This window comes from Felis catus, chromosome A2 (assembly GCF_018350175.1).
Source record: "Felis catus isolate Fca126 chromosome A2, F.catus_Fca126_mat1.0, whole genome shotgun sequence".
NCBI classification, from domain to species: domain Eukaryota; kingdom Metazoa; phylum Chordata; class Mammalia; order Carnivora; family Felidae; genus Felis; species Felis catus.
In genome coordinates, this window is record NC_058369.1 from 123124005 (window position 1) to 123149561 (window position 25557).

At 37.5% G+C, this 25557-nt stretch overlaps 1 protein-coding gene and 1 long non-coding RNA gene across 8 annotated transcripts in view; one reads left to right on the forward strand and one right to left on the reverse strand.

The window, feature by feature from the left end:
* Positions 1–25557, reverse strand: part of PDE1C (phosphodiesterase 1C) — a 510042-nt gene that overhangs the window by 111472 nt on the left and 373013 nt on the right. The window lies entirely within an intron of this gene.
* Positions 1066–20786, forward strand: LOC102899807. The gene is made up of 4 exons (XR_002740547.2): positions 1066–1366; positions 10179–10305; positions 18574–18614; positions 20300–20786. It is a non-coding gene; the product is annotated as an uncharacterized LOC102899807 (long non-coding RNA).

Sequence of the window (25557 nt, forward strand, 5' to 3'; positions counted from 1 at the left end):
GGGCTACATAAGGAATACATGAAGAGAAACTATTTTCCTGGACAGGAGGAATTCCTTGCAGATTAATACCCCAGCTCTAAGCGGGGGATGGGGGTGGGGGGAAGAGGCTGGATGATAAACCAAGGTAATGAAGACAAGACCTTCCCCACTGCTGGTCAAGTATTCCAGACAATGTAAAAGAAATGATAAAATATGCTCTCTTATTTATATCAACATTATCCCCACAGAGAAGGAGTTAGCATATATGAGAGCAATAAAATGACAGCAGAAGATCAAAGTCCAGTAACTGAGAACACTGTAAATACCAGAGATATGGAGGTTGAACAAACTCCTTGGGCTGTTTGACACTAGGTAAAGAAAAGAGCAGAAACTTTGAGGACAACCTTGGGTCTGAGCCCCATATCCCAACATATTAGCTATGCTATACCAGGCCAGTTATTTAACTTCTCTGAGTGTCAGCTAAAAAAAAAAAAAATGGGAGATTCAACCACCAAATGTTCTAAGTTGATATAAAGATTAAATCAAATTGATATTAATATGTTCACATCAATCATGTGGATTTTTTCTAGCTTTAATATAATTAACACATCACATTGTATAAATTTAAGGTGTGCAACACAGTGATTTGACACATGTATATACTGCAAAAATGATTACCAGAATAGGATTAGTTAACACATTCATCATCTCAAATATTTACAACCTGTGTGTGTGTGTGTGTGTGTGTGTGTGTGTGTTTGTGTTTGTGGCAAAGACATTTAAGATTTACTCTGTTGGCAACTTTCAAGTATACAATACTTGAAACTAATACTTGCTAACTATAATCACGGTGCTATAATCACCAAAACACATTAGATCCCCAAAACTTATTCATCTTATAACTAAAAGTCTCTATTCTTTGACCAACATCTCCTCATTTCCTCTTTGTTTTTCTGAAGGCAATTGTTACTATTATTGTTGCTGTTATTCAGTGACCTTGATCATCAGAGGCAGCCAGACAGGAAACATTCTAGCAATATACCTAAGAGTATTATGACGTCTCCATTTCCCAAGGCTATGCCCACGTTCCTGACTTCAAAATATCCTCAGATTTGCCATCATAAGAGATAATAGGTCACTTCTTGGCCAGGTGTAGACTACTCCCCTCCAGATCTACATGAAAATGATCACCTGTAAATACTGAGGAAAAGTTCTGGATTAACCTTAAACAGTAGGTCAGCCACACAAAAGAAATTCCCAGGAATTTCAGTGATGTAAAATACAGAAGAAATTAGATTGAGGATGGTCACTACTGGACTTGTGAATCTCCAGCACGTAATGGGAAAATAGGCAAAGGAAACCAGCAGAGGCCTCTGTGGGCTTAGAGGTAAGGATCAGCCCTGTGGCTCCCATTAGCAGCACTAGGAAGTGTTCTGGATTTCAGAGGCAGCAGGACAGGGAGTTGGCATGGAAGGGCTTACCAGTCACTCACACACAGTGGACAGCCAGCCTGCCAAAGAATGGGGAGATTGTTGTAGCTGTGAGCCCTGAGAGCTATTCCAAATAAGGAATGGAAGTTCTTTAGCAAAACACATTCCTGGCTAAGTCTGCCACTAATTTTGACTCTCACCTCCAGGGGCCCAACTACCCCCAAGATGTCTGGAATCTCAACCAGCAAAGTCAAATGAGGGTAAATTTAAAAAAAATTTTTTTTAATTTTTTCCCTTCATTTGGGGTTTGAAGATTCCACCATGAATCTCTAATAGGACCCATGTCAAATCTCAAAACCTAAGAGGAATGAACCAAAAGTAAAAAAAAAAAAAAAAATGGCTAGGCAAAACGTAAGACTAATAGAAGTAAGGACCAGATGATTCTGTCTACCTGCAATAGAGCTTCCATAAGAAATAAACAAACAGAAGCAGCTTTAGTCAAATAAGTTTTCCTAGACTGAAGAAAGCCTTTTGTAAGAGGATGAAAAGGGATCAGATAAAACCAGGAAAAAATAAATAAAAACATCCAACATTTGCTGTTGTAATTTTTCATTTCAAGGAATAGAGAAAAGAACTTGAAAACATTTGAGAAAATAAAATATATGACTTACAAGGTAAATAGAAATGTAGCTGGCCATAGAATTTGCCAAATACCAGAGAGCAATTTAAAAGTAATACCATTTCTTAAAGAATAATGTGGTATAATTCAAGAGATCTATGTCTATATCTATACAGTAGAATTGCCTACAAATATAGTCTCAGGTGTGGATAAGTTCAAAAATCCATCATTAATATGATTTTCCAAAAAAACAAAACAAAACAAAAAAACAATAAACTTGAAGGCATACTCTAGGACAGTGATCTTTCAAGGGTGGGAGTACATTCATGGTTCTCCCATTAAATGGATTGTGAATTCATGACCTAGATTTAACTAAGCCAGTCTTTACAAAATAGACAAGTAGTTTCAAAGATTTTAACAAATGGCAGATGAAACACAATCCTAATTATATAAGGCCAAGGAAATATAAAAATGACTGATAGGTCTTCTCCCAAGACAAGCTCCTGTTCCTAGTAGAAGGGCTTCCTATGTCACTTTTATGAACCAAAAAGCAATTATAATCGTCAAAAACAACTGAAATTATTAAGAACATTATATGGAATACTGCTTTGAATCCACTATTCTTAAAGATCCCTACTCCCAGGAAAGCACAATATCGGGGCAATACAAGTCTAGAAGAGTTGGGTATCATCTTGTGATCTCGCACCAGGACCACAGGCCAGAACAGGAGTGGGGCTCCCAGGGAAAGCATCACCCGGAATCCCACTCCACAGTTCAGATTAGAGTGCTGAAAATCATCTCCCCTGGAAAGTCCCAGGCTTGGTACCACAAGTAGCAGAAAATTAACAGTGTGGGGCTCCATCCTGATGTAGTCACCAGTTGTGCCAGTCAGACATTGGGCACAGCCACATTTATGTATCCGCTGTGAAGGTCTGACACGACAGAAAGTTGTAAACAGAAGCAAACCCATAACTGAGTGACTTCAACAAACCCAGAGAAGAAATAATACAGAATAAAGTACCTTTAGGATGCGTAAGAAGTACTAAAAATTCTTATCTGTTCCCATTTCCCTGGCTTACGAGATGAGCAAAAGATTCTACCTACACCCTGGTGGACACAAAGGAAACCTAGGACACACTCAGTGTGTTTATGGAGAGCACCTAGTTGACAGTCACCTCTCTTTGTTCAAGAACAACCAAACAGAAATATATATATATATATATACACACATATATATATACACATTATTATATATTATATATTATATATCATATATATACTTATGTATATACTTATAATATATACTTATATAATATATAATATTATATATATAATATATATAAAACATACCAATGAAAAGATTCAGCATTAAAGAAAGAGAATACACCACTCAAAATGAAGAGCAAGGACTCACTTTCAAAAATAAAATTCACTAATGGCAACAGAAGTAAGTTTCAGGGAACATCTGCTTTGTGTTCAATAAAATTCAAGAAAACATGGATCTGTGAAACAAAGGTGAGAGCGGAAATCATAATGTAATAAAAAGCAAACATATTGAGACAGGAAAAGAAATTTAAAAGAAACAAAACACGACAATAGAAAGACTATATAAACTTTTTTTTTAGAAAAAAAGAAGTAAATGGTGACCAACTTTTTAGACGCCCAGCTCCTATTTGGACTGGCACCCATCAAACACAAGCCATAGCTGTCCCTGTCCACATAGCTGCCAGCTTTATGCTTTATGCAGCCACCACACAAACCCTAGAAAATTCCAAACGTCCTTATTTTCAAATATTGTTGAGCTCTAAGACAGCATTCAGGTGGGTGTTTCTCCACTGGCCCCCTCTACACCCTCTCCTCCTTATCCTTCTTGGAATATGATGCCCTGTCCTTCCCTACCTACCACATGAGTCTGTAGCTTCGTGAATGGAAGAGTTTCAAATTAGCTCTTTCACCACTGCCACCAAATCCCTAGATTTGAATCCATCTTAAGAAGAGTTGTCTAAAAATAGCCAAGATCTCTCATACCCACTTACAAAGTATTTTTGTTAACTTTGGAGAAGACTAGCTAAAGGAGGAAGGCTCGGATGCCCTCCTTTGTTTTCCTAGTGAAGTTTGTCTGGGTATTTTTCCATGTGGATTCATTTCACCTAAAAGCCAAGGTCCCAAAGGACCAATCCCAGGTGAGCTCTACTCTATATAACTAGCTATTTAATACTATTCATAAGAAATTTTGGTCCAGGCACCTAAAGGAAGAGAGAGAGGGAGAAAGCTGAGGGAGGGAAAAGGGAAATATACAACAATACCAATGATAAAGTTTCTCTTCTGCGTGAATGTTCATAGTTTCCAGCACTACATTTATTTCTGTCACCATGGCTGCCAGATAATGGTTCCAATATAGAAGTGCAACACCATTTTAGGACTAGCTTATGCTTTCAAACTTTGGCAATATGCCTTTCTGTTATGAAGGGTATAATTTTATTGTGGATGAACCACGGCATCTTTACCCGAGTCCTCCACTTCTCTACAGAAGCTGCTTTCCACAGGCTTCCCAGCTACAAGGCATATGATGAAATGCTGTGTTACTTAGTTTCCCGTGCCCTCAAGCCCAGAGCAAGTCCTGGATGCTGAGTTACCTTGAGACCATGCCATTATTTGAAACGCATATCAGCATCAGAAGAGAGGAACTAAGTGAGGAAAGGCCGAACACCATATTTTTGAATTTGAAACGCTGTTGGAATGGATAATTTTCTAGAACCAATGGGGTTGATTTTATTAGGAAACAACTTTTTGACTCAACTTCATAACCCAGAAAATTGCCCTACAATGGACTAAGCGCTACTCCCCACCCAAGTGACGTCCTAAAAACCCTCCTATACTATGCTTTGAAAGCACATATATTCGTTGAGATTTAGACACTACTACAATGAAATCATCAGAAAAGCCTACCAAGCAAAAATAAACTGGAATAAAAAGCCAGGAAATACGGTTTCTTATTATTGGTCCTTTCTGTCCCAGGTTATTCCCTTTGAGAATGGATAAGCAGCAACAAAAATGCCACCGGGGCCAAGGATGGCTGTTATCTCAGACAGGCTTTGTTTAATTTGAAAGAATGTAAAAGGGAACTGGATCTTTTAAAACACTTCCCGTGCAGGTTCCAGGGAATCATGAGTCCTAAAAACTCTTTTGAATAAAACACTCAGTGTTTCAGTTCATCACATCCGTGTATTTGTAAGGCAAAAACATCTCTGTGTACTTTTCACACACCTGTTTCCTCCATGTCACTCCCATCCCCTGCCACTTACCTAAATGCCACAGAAAGTAAATTAGAACAATTCTTCCTAAAACAGCCCTAAAGTGGGATACTCTAGGTGACCCTCAGATTTATGTTTAATGTCATCTGCCAATGCCATCTGAGTATTTTTCTGGTTTGTTTTTATAATTAATTAGGGTGCCTGCACTTGTAACACTCATTCAGCATTTGCTGGGTGCTTTCTGTATGCAGGCACTGTGACAGGCTCTAACAATCCAAAGGAGAAAATGCACAACTTTTCCTTAATTAGGGAAGATGGATAGCTAATAGGCACCTGCCATGAAGCATGGCAAGCATGATCCCTGAGGTGACAAAGGTGCTAAGAAAGCAAAAAGGAGGGGAATGTACAAATAACAAGGCACTCACTTGAGGAGATGACATCAGAGCCACTGGAGGCCAGATAGGCATCAGCCAGGCAAGCGAGATAAAACAAAACAAAACAAAACAAAAAACTGGCAAACTTTAGACTAAGGGAACAGCCAGAAGACTGTGACCCATTCAGGAAATTCCCATAGGTAGCTGGAACTTAGGGGTATATGAAGAGATAAAACTTTAGAAGAAGGCAGAAAGAAGCCAGACCCTGGCGGGACTATTGTGCCAAGCTAAAGAAATTTAATTTTCTCCTGGAGATAATGTGGGTTCCCCTGGACAATTTTTAAATGGGGTAGGGAGCGGCATTATAAGATTTTCATTTTTTTTTTAATTTAAGTTTATTTATTATTGAGAGAGAGAGAGAGAGAGAGAGAGAGAGAGAGAGAGAGAGAGAGCGTGAGCAGGGGACGTGCAGAAAGAGAGGGAGAGAGAGATCCCAAGCGGGCTCCACACTGTCAGTGTGAAGTCAGATGCAGGGCTCAAACTCATGAACCCGTGAGACCATGACCCTAACCGACACTTAAACAACTGAGACACCCAGGCGTCCTAAAGAGTAGCGTTTTAAAAGATCTAGCAGCAGAGCAAAGGAGTGCAGTTACTTAGTAAGTGGGAAAATTCTATACATTTTTGTTGTAATTAGGCTTGTCTAATAGCCTGAACAGTGCAGTAGGAATATAATCTCTCATGTGAGAGCACAGTGATAAATAAGGTGTTGCATGAGTTTGGTGGTAGTATGGAGTGTTGTTTTTAATAATTTCTGGGAAAGGACTTGTTTGGAGCATGTGATATCCTGATATAGTGACCCCCAAAAGCACGAACACCAACAAAAATGATGACTGGCAAGAATAGCCTAGTTATGTAACTTTTACCTTTTGTTAATGCCCTAAATAAAAGAGAATTTTGCTTCTATGGCTCCCAACATGCTTAGGCAGAGGTTCAAATAGATTTAAATAGATTATTGGGCTCGAATTATTCTTTCACTTAAAAAAAAAACAACTGGGTGCCTAGGTGCATTTCTGTATTTTTACACACCTCTCTATATACACTATTGACTAGTAAAAACATAATGTTATACAAGACTTTAAATATCATTATTAACAAAATTGACCTAATTGAACATGTACTGAATGAACACTATAGTCAGTTGCAGAGTACGTTCTCTTCAAATGCACATGTAACAGTTATCAAAATTGACTATATGCTAGGTCATAGCAAAAATATCAACAAATTTCAAATAACTGAAATCAGATAATGTTCTCTAATAACAGTGGAACTCAGGTTGAAGTCAATAACAAAAAAAATGAATAGAAATATTCTAAATGTTTGAAAATTTAGGAATATACTTCTAAATAACCGTGGGTCAAAGATTAAATGAGAAAATCATTCTAATGTCAATAAAAATATGATACACCAAACGTGTGGCATTCAGGTAAAGCAGTGCTGAGAGGGAAATATATAGTCTTTTATTTTTTAATTTTTTAACATTTATTCATTTTTGAGAGACAGACAGAGAACATGAGTGGGGGAAGGGCAGAGAGAGAGGGACACATAGAATTTGAGGCAGGCTCCAGGCTCTGAGCTGTCAGCACAGAGCCTGATGTGGGGCTTGAACTAATGGACCGAGAGACCATGACCTAAGCCGAAGTCAGATGCCTAACCCACTGGGTCACCCAGGTGCCCCTGGAAATATATAGTCTTAACTAACTAGATCAGAAAGGGAGAACATCTGAAAATAAGTGATCTCATTATCTATCTCAAGAAATTAGAAAAAGTAAGTTAACCCATCTCAAGAAAACAGAAAAAGAACAAGTTAATCCAGAAGAAGTTAAAGATAGCAAAAAAATAAATAAACACAATAAATAAAACTTAATTAAGTAGAAAACAAATGTTTACTTAGGAAAAATAAAGCCAAAATAATAAAAAAAATAATCACCAAAACCAAAAGCTAGGTAAATCAATAAAGCTTAATAATTGAATTTAATAATTCAAATAATTGAAAAGCTTAATGAAATGGTTAAGCCAAACAAGACTGATCAAGACCAAAAAAAAAAGGCACAAGTAACCAAATATCAAGAATAAAAGAGTGAATATTACTACAGATCCCAGAGACATTTTAAAAAATACTAAAAAATAACATAAATACTTTTCTGCAGATACATTTAAAAATTGAGATAAAATTTTTAAATTTCAGACAACTTAATTTATCAAAAAATTTTATAAGAAAAAAGATAAAATATAAATACTTCTGTATCCACTGAAGAAACTGAATCCATAGTTTAATATTTTACCACAAAGAAAATGACAGTGCTAAATCATTTTATCAATGAATTCATCCAAAGAGGACATAACACAATCTTCCAGAGAAAAGCAAAAGAAGAAACATTTTCCAATTCATTTTGTGAAGACAGCATACTCTTGCATCCAAAACTAAACAAGACAATTATAATAACAGAATTACAGATCAGCCTCTCATAAACATAGATGCAAAAATCCTAAACAGAATTTTAGCAAACTAAATCCAGAGATAAATAAAATGGAAAGCAAACACCAAGCAAACTTGCAAAATGCAAGGTTGCTTTAATATTTTAAAGCAATGAATAAATGGTATTATTTTAACAGAGATGAAAGAAAAAATCATACACTCTTCATAATAGGTTTAGAAAAAGCATTTGAGAAAACATCTATTCATGATAAATATCTTCACAAAGAAGGAGTCGAAGTGAATTTCCTAAATCTGACACTGGGTCTTTAAAACAAAATACTACAGCAAACATCATCATACATAATACTGAAATATGGTGAGTTTTCCTGTTGAATTAGCTAATATGGGGACATGTATTACCACTAATTCCCTTCAAGCCTATATGGGATGTTCTCACCAGCTCAAGAAAGAAAGGAGAAGAAATAGAAGGCATAAATACTGGAAAGGAAAAATAAAACTGTACTACAGATGAAATCCTACATAGACAGGATATCGAAAAGAATTTGCAAGTATTATAATTAAAAGGTGAATTTAGCAAGGTCACTGGATAAACAGCAATAAATAATTACAAAAGCATCAAAAAGGAAAGTATCCAGAAATAAACTTTATAAAAGACAAAAAAGAACTCTATAAAAAACTGTAAGATATTATTAAGAGAAGTCTAAATGGCCTAAAGAATAATCCATGTACATAAATTTAAAACTCAGTATTTAAGAAATATGAATTCTGCCTAAATTCATCTATAGATTCCATGTAATCCCAAACAAACTGTCCACAGGTCATTTGGTGGAAATTGACAGGCTGGTGCTAAAATTTATTTGGAAATGCGACCAAATATACCAAATATGGTTTTTGAACAAAAAAGAACAGAGCTGAAGAAATTATACTCCTAAATACCAAGACTTATTACAAAGCATTTAATTCTGGCCCTGTGTCCCTTAACCACGTCGCTATTTTAGCCTTCTCCTCTCAATATCCAGCTGGCATGTGTAAGGATGTGCACCTGTACTTTTATATTAATTTAAACACAACATAAGTAGGCAAGGGAATCTGCTACAAGCATAACTAAAACAGCTAAATATAAATTGCTTTTAAATGATCCTGGTCTACGTGCGATTGTTCTATTCCATCAGCATGGGCCCATTCTTTGGATGCCCACTTGAGGGTATCACTACATACTCTCTAGGTTGCTGTGGATTCTCTGATGCCTCTTGTTTTCATGAAGCTACACCATGAACATACCTGAATATTCAGTCTTCTCTTACTTTCTGTTCTACAGAGTAAATCTCCTTTCAGGATGCATGTTTGTGGGTGAGAGAGTGAGAGGATGTGAGTGCACATGCATGCAAACTCACTATCAACACCAGGCAGAAAGCACTGTTTAGACCAGGAGAAGCCTTGTATTTTTATGGTATTCCAGGAGGTATTATGACCTAGGGTTAAAGTATCAATTCATTTCGAGTTGATAATATTGACTTTGCTCCTATGGAGTTCTTATGATCATATAATGTATTGATTTAGAAAGGGGGTTCCCTCTAGTCATTCTTGGTCTTCTAGAGAAATAATTCTTTAATACTAGTTTATCCCTTACTTGTTTTCACTGTCACTCAACTCACACATTCTAGGTTTTGTTTTGTTTTTTAAGTTTATTCATTTACTTTGAGTGGGGGAAGGGGCAGAGAGAAAGGGAGAGAGAGAATCCCAGGACGGAGCCCGACCTGGGGCTCAGTGTCACGAACCACGAGAACATGAGCCAAGATCCAAGAGTCGGATGCCTAACCCACTGAGCTACCCAAACACCCCTCACATATTCTGTTAAAAAGAGATAATGCAAAAAAAATTAAAAAATAAGTGCAAGACACACAATTATGCTAGGAAAATCTTTACTCCTGAAGGAAGACATTGTCTCTCTAAAGTATGACATTAGGTGGGCAGAGCTTATTAGAATAGAATGCTAATGTGAGAACCCACTTTATTGGCCAGCTTTCTTCAGGAAAAAGAAATAAAAAGAATGAAAAGGAAAACTCAGAGCATCATTCAGAATCTACCACAGGCCATGCTGGGGGCTGTGGAGGGAGATGGAGACGAAATCCTGCCAGCCTACGAAGAGGTAAGTTCCAGAAGCCATTTTTCATTTGCAGCTATTCTTGTGCAAAGAATCACCATCACTTTTCTCTGCCAATAAACATGCCACTTCAAAAACATCTGTTGGGACAGACCAAAGAAATGAGAAGGACTAAAAATGTCTTTGAATGGTGGTAATGAGAAAAGGAAGATGAGCGGAAATAGGAGGGAAATCTGCAGGAAGATTTAGGCAGGTTGAAACAACACATGGACAAATTTCTCTACATCTTAAGAATCAGCCCAGCCCCATGGCTCCCTCACTTTCCTTCCTGAATTCAGTTCCTTATTCAACCTGAATTGCACTGTGTTGGAATGATTATCCAGAGAAGCTAAGTAAAGTTCACTCGCCCAGAAAAATCACAGAAATTCTACCATACTAGAAACATAGTATATTTTATTTTATTTTTTTTTAATTTTTTTTAACGTTTATTTATTTTTGAGACAGAAAGAGACAGAGCATGAACGGGGGAGGGGCAGAGAGAGAGGGAGACACAGAATCGTAAGCAGGCTCCAGGCTCTGAGCCATCAGCCCAGAGCCCGACGCGGGGCTCGAACTCACGGACCACAAGATCGTGACCTGAGCCGAAGTCGGACGCTTAACCGACTGAGCCACCCAGGTGCCCCACAACATAGTATATTTTAATAAGATAAATCCACTTTTGGGTTTTTTTTCTTTTATAACAGATACAAATAAAATTAATTCGTGGATAAAAACCTGCAAAGAATGGCTAACAAGATGCTGAATTAGCATCGTTCCCTTCCTTAAGATTAATTCCAGAAGAATTGTAGAAATAAAAACCAAAAAAAAAAACTCAAAGAAAACTGTAAGAGACTCCCAACATGACTCAAGGGTGCTTTGCATGTGTGAGGACAGAGCAGTGCGTGGACCAGAACAGGCAGCAGACCCACCAGGTCCCGGGAGGAAATGATAGGAGAGGAAGTGTTACAGTCAGTAACTGTTCCCTCCCTTCTTCCACTGCCTCCAAATCCACAGTGGCCGCCCCCACACCTCTGGTGACTCAGAACTCTAAAGGTCAAGAGATTCGGGAAAGTTTGATCAGGGTTGTTCATCTCACCTTGTGGCTCCACTAAGTTTGACATAGGTTCCAAGACAGCCACAGAAGGAAAGAGAATGTGGAAGGACACATGTGGGAGGGTTTTATGAACCAGGCTTCAATTGGAACTCATCACTTCTGGTCACTCCCCATTGTTCAGAACCCAGTTCATGGCCACACCTTTCCAAGAGCGAAGCTGGAGGATGTAGTCTGGCTGTATGCCCTGGAGGACAAGGGAGCTGGTTTGCTGGAGAGCCAGCCAACCTCTGCCACAGCTAGGAAATGGAATCCTGTCATCTATACTTGTTTTTCCTTTTAACCCTTTTGTTTCTACCCTGTTGAGAAGATCAAATGGGATACTAACTGTATATTAAGGGGGCTTGTTAACTTGATAATCTTTTTAAACTGAGAATCATAATCATGCTGATTACGGGATAACTTCCCAAACTTTCTGACAAATATGACATCGTTCTCGAGGAGACTATCCTGAGTGAAAAAAGGCAATCCCAAAGTTACGTATTATATGATTCCATTTATATCACATTCTTACAACGACAGGATTGTGACACGAAGGACAGATTATTGGCTGCCAGGAGAGGAAGGGGGAGGAGAGTGGGACAAAGATGGGAGCACAAAAGGGAGCTTGGGATGGTGGCACTATCCTGGATCCTGACCGTGGGAACAATGCACAAACCAACATGCCTAATAAAGTTGCACAGGACTAAACATATGTGCACACACATGCACACATGAGTACAATAAAACTGGGGGAATCTGAGAAAGATAAATGGATTGTGCTCATGTCAATATCCTGGTTGCACTAGAGTTTTACAAGATGCTTCCTTTGTGGGAACTGGGTAAAGAGTACGTGGGACTCTCTCCATATTACTTCTAACAATAATCTGAATCCATCTCGAAAGAAAAATTTTAATTTAGAAAAAACGACATAGCCCTACAGCTCAATGGAATATTGATAACAGGTTGGACTTACGTTGTCCTCACCCTGACTGGTTTTACAGGGGCCTCTCTGTTCACGTGGCCTGTTTAGTATCTACCTCCCAGATCCTTCTGCTTGGTTTCAGCAGGGGAAGGGAGAAATGTTTATGGGTGAGCTGTTAACTGTACGATGGCCTTGGAGAGGATCCAACAAGGGCTTACAATCAGTGATGTTTGGAGCATGGTAAGAACCAAAGACTCAAGGCTATTTCAGGCTGGAGAGTCTCAGGATCAGCTGAAGAAACTGAGATGCTAGCAAATGGTTGACTTGCTAAGTGACTTTCCTTTGGCTTGCTCAGTGACTTTCCTAAGGGGTCCCTGATCCCACCTTTCCTGGCCACGACACCTGCGGAGCTCTAAGGTATGAGGCACCTTCCCTCCTTGCATTTGTGCTCTCCCTTTCCAGTTCATCCTCAGAAGTCCGTTTCATTTCACGGGTAATTTCCCTGAGGCAGGCTGGCCACGAAGGGTCTGTGAAGAAGGAAATCCAGAGCTAGGCATGAGGCTGATGGGGTGACGATAGGGAGGCAAGAGTGTGAAAGAACCTGTCACGGTGATTGTGTTGTATTGTACAGTCCTTACCAATGAAACAGGAAACCAATTTGCATATTATTAACATTTGAAGTTTGTTTTCAACCTAATTACCTTTCAATTTCCTGCCAACCGTAAATCATTCTGTTAGAGCTCTGGGGTGGGGGGCAGGTAGAGATCTGGACCCATGGTGCATTACCACTCATTGTCTGACTGCTCTAGCACGATCTAATAGCAGAATGTGTCAAAAGCCAAAAGATCCTCCATTCTTCTGCTATATTAATAGGAAAAAAAAAGAGTCAAGGGGACTTTTTATTCAGGCATTATCACCTCACTCACCACTTCTCTTTGTACTTGAGGGTTGGGATTTATTCTACTTTCTCTTCTATTAAAATAGTGCCCCACCCTCTCTACGGTTAGAAACACAAGCTTGCTGTAGCTCAGGTCACTAAACAAGGTAAATGCTAATACAGGACCCAACTCTCATAACTATTTAGGAACACAACCCATCCCCTGTTAGCTATTTTCTACCAGAATTTATAAGGAGAGTTGATTTACAAAGGAATTAGCAGTAATCGTAGCACATATTGATGAATCAATATGGATAAAGCCCTCTGCTTATGCCAAGTAAATTATTCCTCAGTGTTCAGGATGGTAATTTTTACGATTTAAAAAATACTGTCTGGTGCTTTGGAGTTCTCCCCTCACGAGCAGCGTGAGCCTCCATGGCACCAGGACTTCCTCATTTAGCATTTTGAAAACCTCCTAAAACTCAGTACACAATCTGTAAGTTTTTTTTAACGACATTTGAACCTCTGTGGTGTTGTAATATGTTCTGTTATTGAATGTGAAAAGAAGAATTTTTTTCTGAAGAGGCTTATTGAGCTTCAGACTCTGGCTCAGGACTAGAAAGAGGAGGGAACAATTCCATTCAATGATTCTCTGTCAAAGAAAACAGAGACCCCCAACGGAATCACAAAACGTCCCACACTTGGATACTGACTTCGGAAGAGTACATGAGATCTGTCAAATCTTGAGAAACAGTGGTGCCTTCACACCTACGCTATTGAGGGTTTCTGGAGAGGAATTTTCCTTTCTCCCAAAGGGACTGCAAACCCGCAAAACTGGGGCTCAGTGATTGATGCCATGACCTGGTCAAGCAGGAGAGGGGACACCTGCTCTGTCCACAGGACCAAAGGCCAACCAGACCTGATTATAGGTCTCCCTGCAGAACCTGAGAAGTGGCTGAGCTCGGTCCAGTGCCAGTGTGAACTAAGAACATCATGAGCATCTCTACTAGAGTTGGAGACCGACTGGTCTTTAAAATTGATAATCACACATATGGCTCAGTGAACAGCCACTTCTGAGTGTGCTTTGGCTCTGGGCTATTTACTATCGCTTGCTGAGGACCAGGTGTGGATTCCTGCTTCACTTTTTCTCACAGCCCTTGCACTCTCACATTTGTCTCCACAAAGATGCCATCAAATCAAAAGTGAAAAGCTAAAACCTGTGGCCCAGGTTACCTACTGCTTTAGACTTCCCTCACCTAAAACCTTAGTTTGTCCTCATGCAGCGAATTCCACTACCTGAATTCGCTCGTATGGAACAAAAGAGACTATGCTGTGTTTTCATCCCCCCCCCCCCAACCCCCCGGCCAATAAACTCCACTGCTGCCAACAGCCTTTCTGACCATGACAAATCTCCAGGAAGTGGCAGAAAGAAGAGTCTGGACATGGGTAGTGTCCTAGTCCAAAGTCCTGAGGTGGGAGGTTGTTGAATGGGTCAGGGGAACACAGAGAATTGAGTAACTCAGCCTTTCGTGAACTCAGCAAGGAGGACTCCCAGACCATTTTCACACCAACCCAGCACAGCGACATCACAATACAAGCTGCTACTGTATGATAGTTAGACAGAGGGAGGGACAGTTCCCATCACTCAAGTCTCCCTTGGCTCCCGGGTGGGAAGGAGGAAGGTGTCACAGGTGCCCTGTGCCCTGCAGAAGGACATGGGATAGCTGATAGAGCTGACTGGCAGGATTACCATGAATGCTGCCAAGACTGAGGGCTACAGGGACATATTCCCAACCCAGGAGCCAAGTGGGAGTTACAGACAGACCTCAACGAGGGGACAGTGCGACGGGAGCTGAGCAGGGCCAAAACAATGGGGAGAAATACAGACCTTAGCTAAAGCTGTCACTAAGACTTTCAGCGACCAAGGGGACAAGAGGGATAAGAGGTGTCAGAGAACAATAATGCAAGGCCCCATGCTGTCTTGGAGAGTAACAGGGAGAGAAATACAGAAATCTGAAAGTCTACGTACTTAAATATTTTTGTTTATTTATTTTTAATTATTTTTAATTTATTTATTCACTTAGAGAACAAGTGGGGGAGGAACAGAAGAAAAGAGAGAGAGAGAGAGAAAGAGAGAGAGAAGCAGGTTCTGCACTGTCAGCACTCCAATTCATGAACTGTGAGATCATGACCTGAGCTGAAATCAAGAGTTGGATGCTTAACTGAGCCACCCAGGTGCCCCACTTAAATATATTTAAACATGAATTACCTAAGAAGACCATTTAAATTATTATATCAGGTGGGGGTGCCTGGGTGGCTCATTCGGTTGAGTATCTGACTTTGGCCCAGGTCATGATCTCACAATTTGTGGGTTCAAGCCCGTGTCGGGCTTTGCACTGACAGTGTGGAAGCCTGCTTTGGATTCTCCATCTCCCTCTCTCTCTCTGCCCTCCTCCACTCATGCATGCTCTCACTCTCTTTCTCTCTCAAAAATAAATAAACATTAAAAAAATAAATATTTAAATTATTAGATTAGGCGGAGTTTCAAAAATTGGATTATAATTAGTTACTTTCCACTTTCACGAATCTCTCTCTCTCTCTCTCTCTCTCTCTCTCTCTCTCTCTCTCACACACACACACACACACACACACACACACACACACACACATACACACACACACACAAAATACCCCATTACAGACACAGACCCAGCAGAGTAAGGCTTAAGAAGATCAGATCATGCACAGGAAGTAAAGAAGCCACAGTTCCTTTGCACATCTTCAGTATGCTGTGAAGAAACGATTGCCTTTCTACATTCAAAGCACTGAGCAACTCCTCAGAGGCAGGCAGCACACAAGAGAAATAGATGGATTTGGTGCCAAGCCTGTTCCCATGGCACTCACACCTGGCAGAGGAGGTAAATGCAAAACAACCATTATTTTCTATGGCAAATCCTGTGACAGCTATAACCAAATATTGTTCGAGTACACAGAAAAGGGAAATTACTCCTGATAGAGGTAGGACAAGGCTCACAGGTGTAGATATGCAAGTGAGGTTCAACAGTTCCATTTAACAAACATTTCATGCATCCTTATAATATGCTTGCTACTGTGCTGGGCCCATGCATCTTGAGGGTACAGTCTGGTAGGGGAGGCAGACGCAAAGAGACAAACTCCACAAAAGACATTAAGTCTTAAAATAGACTGCCTTGGGCATTATGGAAAAAGGATAAAGTTTGAATGTGTCAACTTCAATTTCCAAAGAAACACCAAGAAACCCAAAGTTGAAAGCAATCAGTGGCAAAGTTCACTGAACCCTCTATCTCCTGTTTAGGATAAAAGAGTACTTTATTTATTTTTAATTTTTTTTTAATGTTTTACTTTTTTTTTTTTTTTTTTTTTTGAGAGAGAGAGACAGAGAGTGAGTGGGGAGGAACAGAGTAAGAGGGAGACACAGAATCAGAAGCAGCCTCCAGGCTCCGAGTCGCCAGCATAGAGCCTGATGCGGGACCCGAACTCACGGACTGTGAGATTGTGACTTGAGCCAAAGTTGTCCGCTCAATTGGCTGAGCCACCCAGATGCCCCAAAATAGTACTTTAAAATAGATATTGGGGTGCCTGGGTGGCTCAGTCAGTTGAGTCCGACTCTTGATTTCGACTCAGGTCATGATCCCAGGGTCATGGAATAGAGCTCCACTTCGGGCTCCGTGCTCTGCATGGAGTCTCCTTGGGACTGACTCTCTCTCTCTCCCTCTGCCCCTCTTCCTGGCTTGTGCTCTCTCTCTAAAAATAAATAAAATAAAATAAAATAAAATAAAATAAAATAAAATAAAATAAAATAAGGCATTATGAGAAGAGGTGGGGGAGGAAAAGGGGAGGGGAGACATATGAGATGATTTTCAAGTCATTTCCTGAATTTCTTCCCTTCATATTTGGGAATATAATACCTTTGGTCCCACTTGAAAAGGCAGGAACTATGAGTCCAGTATACTGCTTGTGTCTCCCTAGGGCGTAAACAGTGTATCTGCCAGCCAACAGCCCTGTTCCCCTTCCAGAGAAGGCTGAAGAACAATACACATAGACTGAGAGGAAGGGAGGAGGCCTGCAAGGAGTGTGCTGCCCACTTAGGATGACGTCCTATGGGCGGCAGTGGACGCTGTCTCAAACAGATAAAAACACAGGGGAAGAAAAAGTTAGGAAGTTTTTTTTCCCCTTAAGTTTCTTCTCCAAAATGTGGACTGTAAGAGGGGAAGGGATTCCAAAAGGACAGAACACAAGTAAATATGCCAGCTCTTGTGATTTTCATTTTTCTGTCCCACCTGAATCTCAAGAGTAGAGGCAGAGGTGGGACAGAAGGACTATCCCTGCTTTGGAAAGCGACTCTCTGTTGGTCATTTCAAACAGGGTATGAATCTACATATCCCTGGGGCAAAGCTGGGGGTCATTTCACAGGGATGAGCACAAAGGCAGAAAGACATTAAATGTCTCTTAGGGATTCCTTCCAAAGGGCTGTTTGGGTCCAGCCGAGATGTCCAGACGCTAGATGAGCAGGCGTCTGGGCATCACTGCTATACTGAGGTTTCTGCAGGGAGGCAGGAGATGTCTGCTCCTGGACCACAGGGAGGATGGTGGGTGGGGTGCAAGCAGGACCTGCCAAGAGCAGAGAACGGACACAAATGGGGAAGGCAGGATAAGATGGATTGATCGCCCACCTACTCAATTTAATTGACTACCAGAAAGTTTCCTTATTCTTAGAGGCTTCTTACTAGCTCTTGTGATCCACTTGGTAAGAATTTGTTGCTATCACTGTTGTCTAGAAATGAAAGCAGCTAACTGGACCTTGAACTGGACAGTTGAACATACTGTCCAGAATGTTTTCCTTCATGTTTTTGTGGTATATTTGCTTCCATGGCAGCTAGTCAACAGGCAGTGACAAAGAGATAAGCAGGGGAAAAAGAGTTTTGAAGAGGTAATAGCAATAGCATTATCACAGTAATAGTAATATTGGTAATTGTATTGGCATTATTCTAAATTGATTCTAGTGCAATGATTTCCAAAGCCAACACTGAATTCTAATTTCCTGTGGGCTTTTAAAAATATAGGAATCCAGCCCAGAATTTAGGCCAAAGTATGAAATGACAAAATCATGCTGATGATTCTGACCTTGCAGAGTGGTGGTAACACTTTCAGACAAATAATCTGAATAATTAAATCTTGTGAAGTCTGAATAATCTTGACCAGTGCTTTCTGAGCTGTATTCCACAGAACACTTGGCCCACAGGATGTTAAGAGGCATTACCAATGAAAAGCCTTTCTGGACGGAAATGTTGTGGAAATCCAGATTAAACAAAGTTAAGCAAACTTAGATATTTGTCTTCTCAGATCTCTTCCTGTTGATGTGACACTCACTCAGACTCTCTGAGGTAAGGCTGTTGTACACAGCATTTCCCCACTAGACTTGACAAAAAAGATTAGTGTGTTTCTTTTAAATCCCTCAATGTTCAAAGGTGATAGTGTATGGGATTTGGGGAACACTTCTCCGCAGCCCCCCAGCTCTGCCTCCTTAGATGGGCAGGTACAGTCATTCTAGGCAAGGGATCCGGCACACTTGAGATGAAATAATTATAAAACAAGACAGTTTCCCTCCTTTTCATGCACTTAACAATTTTCGATTATATATTGAGCTAAAAAGATACGGAACAAAACACATGCAAGACTATACATTCACAGAAGCAAAGTAGTAAACCACAACATGTGACTGTCCCTGCAACCAATTTTCTATTTTAAGGATATTTCTTTCATTGTTTTTCAGTATTATGATATTTTTACATGATTCATCAATGATTTCTTAAGTTAAACGAGGGGTGGTCTCAGATATTTTGATGAAGTTCATGTTTACCTCTGCGATGGAAGAATATTTTTAAAAATTCTTTCCCTTTGTCTCTTAGGACTTTTCTCTAGTATTTTTTCTTTCTCTCTCTGGACATTCTCTGACAATCAGTGAACATAATTTACAAGGACAAATGGACATATCGTTATGATTACCAGTTCTCAAGTGGACTGTACAGTTCCACATTTGGAATACTGTCCCTAAATAAACAGAACCACCACAACCTATCTATTCTCCCACATTCAGAAGCTTCTGGTTAGAAGAACTTCTGATCAAAACTACAAATAATCTGATATGTATTAATTTTTTGCTTCTTTCTTTTCCAGTAGTCAGAAAACCAATAATTAGTTGCCTACCCACCACAGACTATTTTCAACACAATGAAATTTTTTTGTGAGTAATTTTTTTTCAGGTCGTATTTAAATTTTTCTTAACATTCTTCTAACTAACTCAGGGTTTGTTTTGTTTTGTTTTGGACATACTATAACACACATGCACATATGGGATAAAAATAATCAGTGAACATAATTTACAGTAATCAGTGAACATAATAATCAGTGAACATAATTTCTTTAGTTTGTATTCTTTAAAAGGTATCATAGGAGATTCCAAATGAAGTATTTCACAAATGATAAACACACTTGTCATTGGCATTTCTGTGTAGAGTACCCCACTAGATTTTCCTAAATTTTACAAATCTTTGTTTATTTGTATTTCAGAAAGAATACACGGTCATTGCAGAAAATTTATAAAATATCTATTAGAAAATAAGAGAAAATAAAGATCACACCAAATTGTTTTAGAGAACAATATTTCATCATATATCCATAAATAGATTTTTCAAGTGATGATTTATTGGCCTTCCCTACACAAATTATTTGGTAGAATGCTTTTTATAGCCTAATACACTATAAATTTCTTCCCATGTTATAAAATGTTTTTCTCCAACCTAATTTTAACAACACAGTTTGCCACTAAATATACACCATATCTTATACAATCAGTCCATTAATGTTGGATATTCAGGTTGTTTCTAGTTTTTGCTATTATGATATATATTTAAACAAAATTTTTATAGCTATATTTTTGTGCACTTATTTTTATTAGGATAAAATTTAGAAGTCCAATATCAGGATTAAAGGAAATGAGTATTTCTAAACTTTTTGATGCCTGTTGCTAAATTCCCTACTAAAAACTGTTTTGCTTTTTCACCCACAGAACATGAGAATGCCCACTTCTCCAGATCTTCATAAATACTGGCAAGACTGTTTGAAAGGCAATGGAAATACATTTGCATAGCTACATGTTTTATCTCTTTTTTTTTATTCCTTGGATTTCAATGGAAATTTTAGAAAAGGGGAAAATAAAGGGCTTGATATAAGATGATCACCTTTAACTGGAATGGCTCCCCTCCATCCCAACCAGATTTTAACTGAAGGAAGTTATTTATGTTTCCAATATAAAACAGTAAAGAAGACCGCTTCTCTGCCTAGCAACTCTGAAGCTTTCCATCATTCAAGCAGTCTAGCCTCCTGCTAGAGTGCCCTTAGCATAGCATTGTTTGTGGCTCTTGTCTTTACCAAGAGCACAGGTGTCCCATTTATATCAATCAGTCCTGACTGTAGATAATAAAGCATCAAGAAGTGGCAACCAACATTGCAAGTCCCAGAAGATCTCTAAATGCCCAGTTATTACCAGAAGTATTTAAAAAAAAAAGCATTACAGATGTTATGTCTTATGTGAGAAAGGTGTTGGGACAAAGAGAAGAAAAAGAGGCTGAAAGGGGAAAGTGAGGAAAGAAAGAGGGGGGTGGGTAGGTGGGTGGGCAAAGAAAGACGGATGCAGGGGAGGAAGGAGTGATGACAAAAATGTGTCAACCCTTAGAAATGAGCATTCTTGTATTTCCCTCAACAAGTGTGAAAGGAAGCAGGTTAATATATTTCATTTTGCCTGAAGGCTTCCATTAGATTAAACTGAGTCTTGAATGTGTTCATCATAACTGTCTCATCCTCAGGCAGTGATTCGCAAGCAGGGGCGATTTTGTCCCCCACAGGAAATTTAGCAATGTCTGGCGACGTGTTGCTTATAACAAGAGAGTGTTACTGGCATCTCATGTATTAGAGGTCAGGGATGCTGCTAACCATATAATGCACAGGACAGCCCCCGCAACAAACGGTAATCTGACTGGAAATGTCAATAATGTTGAGAAACCTTGCTCCAAAGAAAACAAAAGTTTAGTTATCTGTTCTTATGGAGAAAAGGGATTCCATTGTCTGTTTCTTCAGTTAAAAAAAAAATGCTACAAAAAATAACAAAAAATCTCTAGCAGATCCTAGAAAATGTCTACTTAATTAATTGGTTTTCTTGTTTATTTTATTTGTAACAGCTTTATTAATGTATAACTGATTTGCAAAGAACTACACATATTTAATGTGTATAATCTGATGAGTTCGGACAAATGCAAACACCTATGATACTCTCACCACACCAAGGTAACAGATCCAATATCTCACAGTTTCATTGTGTCCCTTTGCTTTGTTTCTTTTTGATTTGTTGTAAGTGGTAGAGAATTTAACATGAAATCTATCCTCTTAACAGATTCTAAAATACACAATACCATATTAACAATAGGCACTGTATTGTAGAGCAGATCTCTAGAATTTATTCTTTCAGCATAGCTGAAAATTTCCACCCACTGAATAATTGTTTTATTACATAAACTATATATAACAATAAAAATACATATACTTCTAATTTAATTTCATTTTCTTTCTCATAACACTTTTATTAAACATCTGTTGAATTAATCACATATATTCAGCAAATTCTCTAATCAAATGTTTTTTCTTTCTTATCTGAAGTATATTGTTCTTAAAGTTACACCTTCTGGAAATCAAGAAAAAGGATTAGGTAGTATTCATTAGCTTTCTCTTCCTGTTTTCTTTTTTACTATAATATACAATATTTTAATGGAAGTTGTGAAAGTGCCAACAAAGTTTAAGTTATAGAGATAGTTCATCTTTTTTTTATTCATACTAGGGTAAAATTTACTATATAAACATGACAACTATAAATTAATAAATATGCAAATAAAACATCTGTAAGGAAAGTACTATTGTCTGTCCAACATTCTATGTTTTATGTGAAAAAGACAAAAGCACAGTAACATAATATATACCTAAATGTATGTCAATATATATAGTATCATATATATATCATATATGTATTAATATATTGCAGATATATCACAACAAAATACAAATGTTGTCTATAGCACTCTATTGACACCCTGAGTGTTTTAGAATTTCCTATCTCAGAGTCTGACTTGCAGTTTTAAAAATCTAAAAGTGAAACTTTTTCACGGACTCCATTGTTTAGTAAGTTCTTAAAATTTCCATTACCAAAGATGGCTCAATATTTTAAAACCTGTTAATATAATGTACCAAATTAATAAGTCAGGAGAGAAAATCTATATGATCTTTTGATAAATGCTAAAAGGAAATTCAATACAGCAACTAAAAATCTGTAATATCTAGAAATAAATATAAGAAGAAATATCCTGGCTCCATGTGAAGAAAACTACAAAAATTCAACTGAGGCATATCAAATAAATATTAAATTGAAATCTGTATCATGTTAATCCCATGTTGATGGGAAAGCATATATTTTAAAGATATAAATTTCTTCTCAAATTACAATATAAACTATTAATTTGTTATATGGTTTAAGAGTTTATTCCACAATTAATCTAGAGGGTTAATTTTTTTTAAATAGCCAGAAATCTTCAAACAAAATGGAATTCAAAAGAAAACCAATTTTATATTTTGCCCTACCAGATATCAAAATATAAAGTTTGAAAATAAAAACAATATGGCACTCTTGTTAATGTAGAAAAAACAATTTGATTTTTATCTTAGTTTAGAATAAAATTTCCAGGAAAAAATAATAAGTCCTATAATAACAATATATAACAAATTTATTTTATAACAGTAAAAGTTAGGATTATTGAACAAATAGTATATAACAAATTTGTCAAATTTTGTAAAAATTAAGATAGATGGTACCTTATACCAAAATGTTTCCTAAATTGACTGAAGATTTAAATGCAGAAAATGAACCCATGCGTACACTCAAAAACTATGTAAGATATATATTAGTATAATTTGGGAGTGGGAATAGTCTTTTCTAACCATATCGATGTTTGCAAGCATAAAAGTAACAAACCAATGGACCAAACAACTACAAAAATGTTAAAGTATTATGAAATGAGAAAGTCTATTTATAACATATTATAACAAAGAATTGTTTCTAAAAGATTTTTTGAAATCAATAAAAAAACACAAACATGCATTTTAGGGAGAATATGCAAAGGAAATGAGCAAAAATAATTTACAAAAGATGAAATATACATGTTCAATAAGCTTGGAAAAATTGATGAGCCTCAGAAATGCAATTAAAATTTTACTGAGATTCCATTTATTTATTAAATTGGGCAGAATCATAAACAATAATAAAAGTGCAGAGAAGCATAGGGGAAATGGTTGCTCTCATAGGTCACTGATAGGTCTATATATTATATGATCTTCTCAGTGGGCAATTGGGCAATGTTTGTCAGAAATTTGAAAAATGTGGGTATCCTTTGATTTAACAATTTATCTTCCATTTATTCATCATAGTAAAATAAATAAGGATATTCTGAAATATTCATTTACAAAGATGCTCATCAGTGTGCTCCTTTATAACGGCAAAGAAATACAAAGTTTTGACTAATAGGGAATTGATTAATTACATTAATATAGTGCCATTAATTGGGATATCTTCAATTTTTATTATTATGTATTATAGTTATAAAACAAAATTTTAAATTATATCATATACAGCATAATTACTTATACTATTTATAATTACTTATAATGTTTATAATTATTTATAAATTTATAATAAATTTATTCATATATTTATAATGTTCATCATATATTAAGTGAAATGGGTAAGTATACATAGTTATCAGTTTCCTTATAGAATCTACATAAGAAGAGACCTTTCTTCGTCTTCCCAGACTAAATACCAAAAAATACCAAACAAGTATGTCTTAATTGTAAAATCAAAGTGCTACATTTTGATTTGTTACATATCGGAATATTCCATATTTCATTTGAACACATAAACTTCATGAACTAAAGTGTAATAAGGCCAAAGCTATACAACTAACCTTAAGGAAGTAACCATTAGCAAGGAATTAAAGGACTAATAAGGAACAGTGCTTTTTATGAAACCATTCCATATCTAACAAGAACGTTTAAATTTTTTCAAGAAAAAAATAACTTTTTGACAGGAAAATAAAATTTGTGCAAATATTGGCATCATGGGATGCCACAAAGAAATTGTTTTAAAATACTAAAATAAATCTCTCCATAGAGCACAGAAAAATATCTGAAGATATATGTGATGAACTGAAACTTAATAAATTGTATTTTATTTTCTATAGGCATCAGAGGTGTCCTCTTTTTATAAATATGCCATAAAATACAAAGAAAAAATTTAAATCTTATGTACAACACTGATAAATTAATTTAGTCGGTAAGGAATTTGAGCAAACCAATTTTTCATACATCGGTACTCCAGTGAATTGTAAATGGCACTCAAATACCACAAGGCCAGATTCTTATCAATTCCTGCATTAATATTCATTGTAAAACCTGTCAATCTTTGAGCTCTAAATACTCTAGTGAGTCTATACATTATGTAATAATAGTAAGAATTCAAATATCAAGAGAGTCCATTCTTTTGCCAAAGTTTTCAAAATGAGAGCATGGAATGGGAAGACTGTTTCCTTAGGGGAGATTTCTCCAAAAATAGCAGCGTGAGTCAAACAGGAAAACAATTGGTCAAACTCATTTATTATTACAATCTAATCATGTTTTACAGCTGCCCATGGGACATCTAGGAAATTACATTTACAACTTTAATCAAAGGGCCAGCATTAATGCTTATGTAATAATCAGTTCTTCTTTGCTTATCTCTATAATTTAGAATAACAAGATTAAGACAAGATAGCAAGTGGTCATTTCCCTCTTAAACTTATTCTGACCCTCAGCCTTGGTTTCCCTATTAATACTTAAACATGTAAGTAGAGCAGTGAACTTACACTCAAAAGAAAATTCAGACAGTGAGAAGGTTCTGAATTTCATGGCAACCTTCTCAGTGTACAGGAACACAGAGGGCTCTATGTGTAGTCTTTTGAGGAAAACTTGTCCTTTCAGCTCCACAACAACCCAGGAGGGAAGCAGAATTCAGCCTTTAGTGATGCAGGACTGGGCAAAGCAAATAAACCGTCTCATTTCTTGGTTTTGTAAGCACCAAAGAGAAGCACAGGACAAAATGAAAAAGCAAAGAGAAACAACTTTAAATTTTAATGAACTTATAACTCCAAGGAAACCTTGATGAAATCATGCATAGATGGTTTCCAGTTCAAA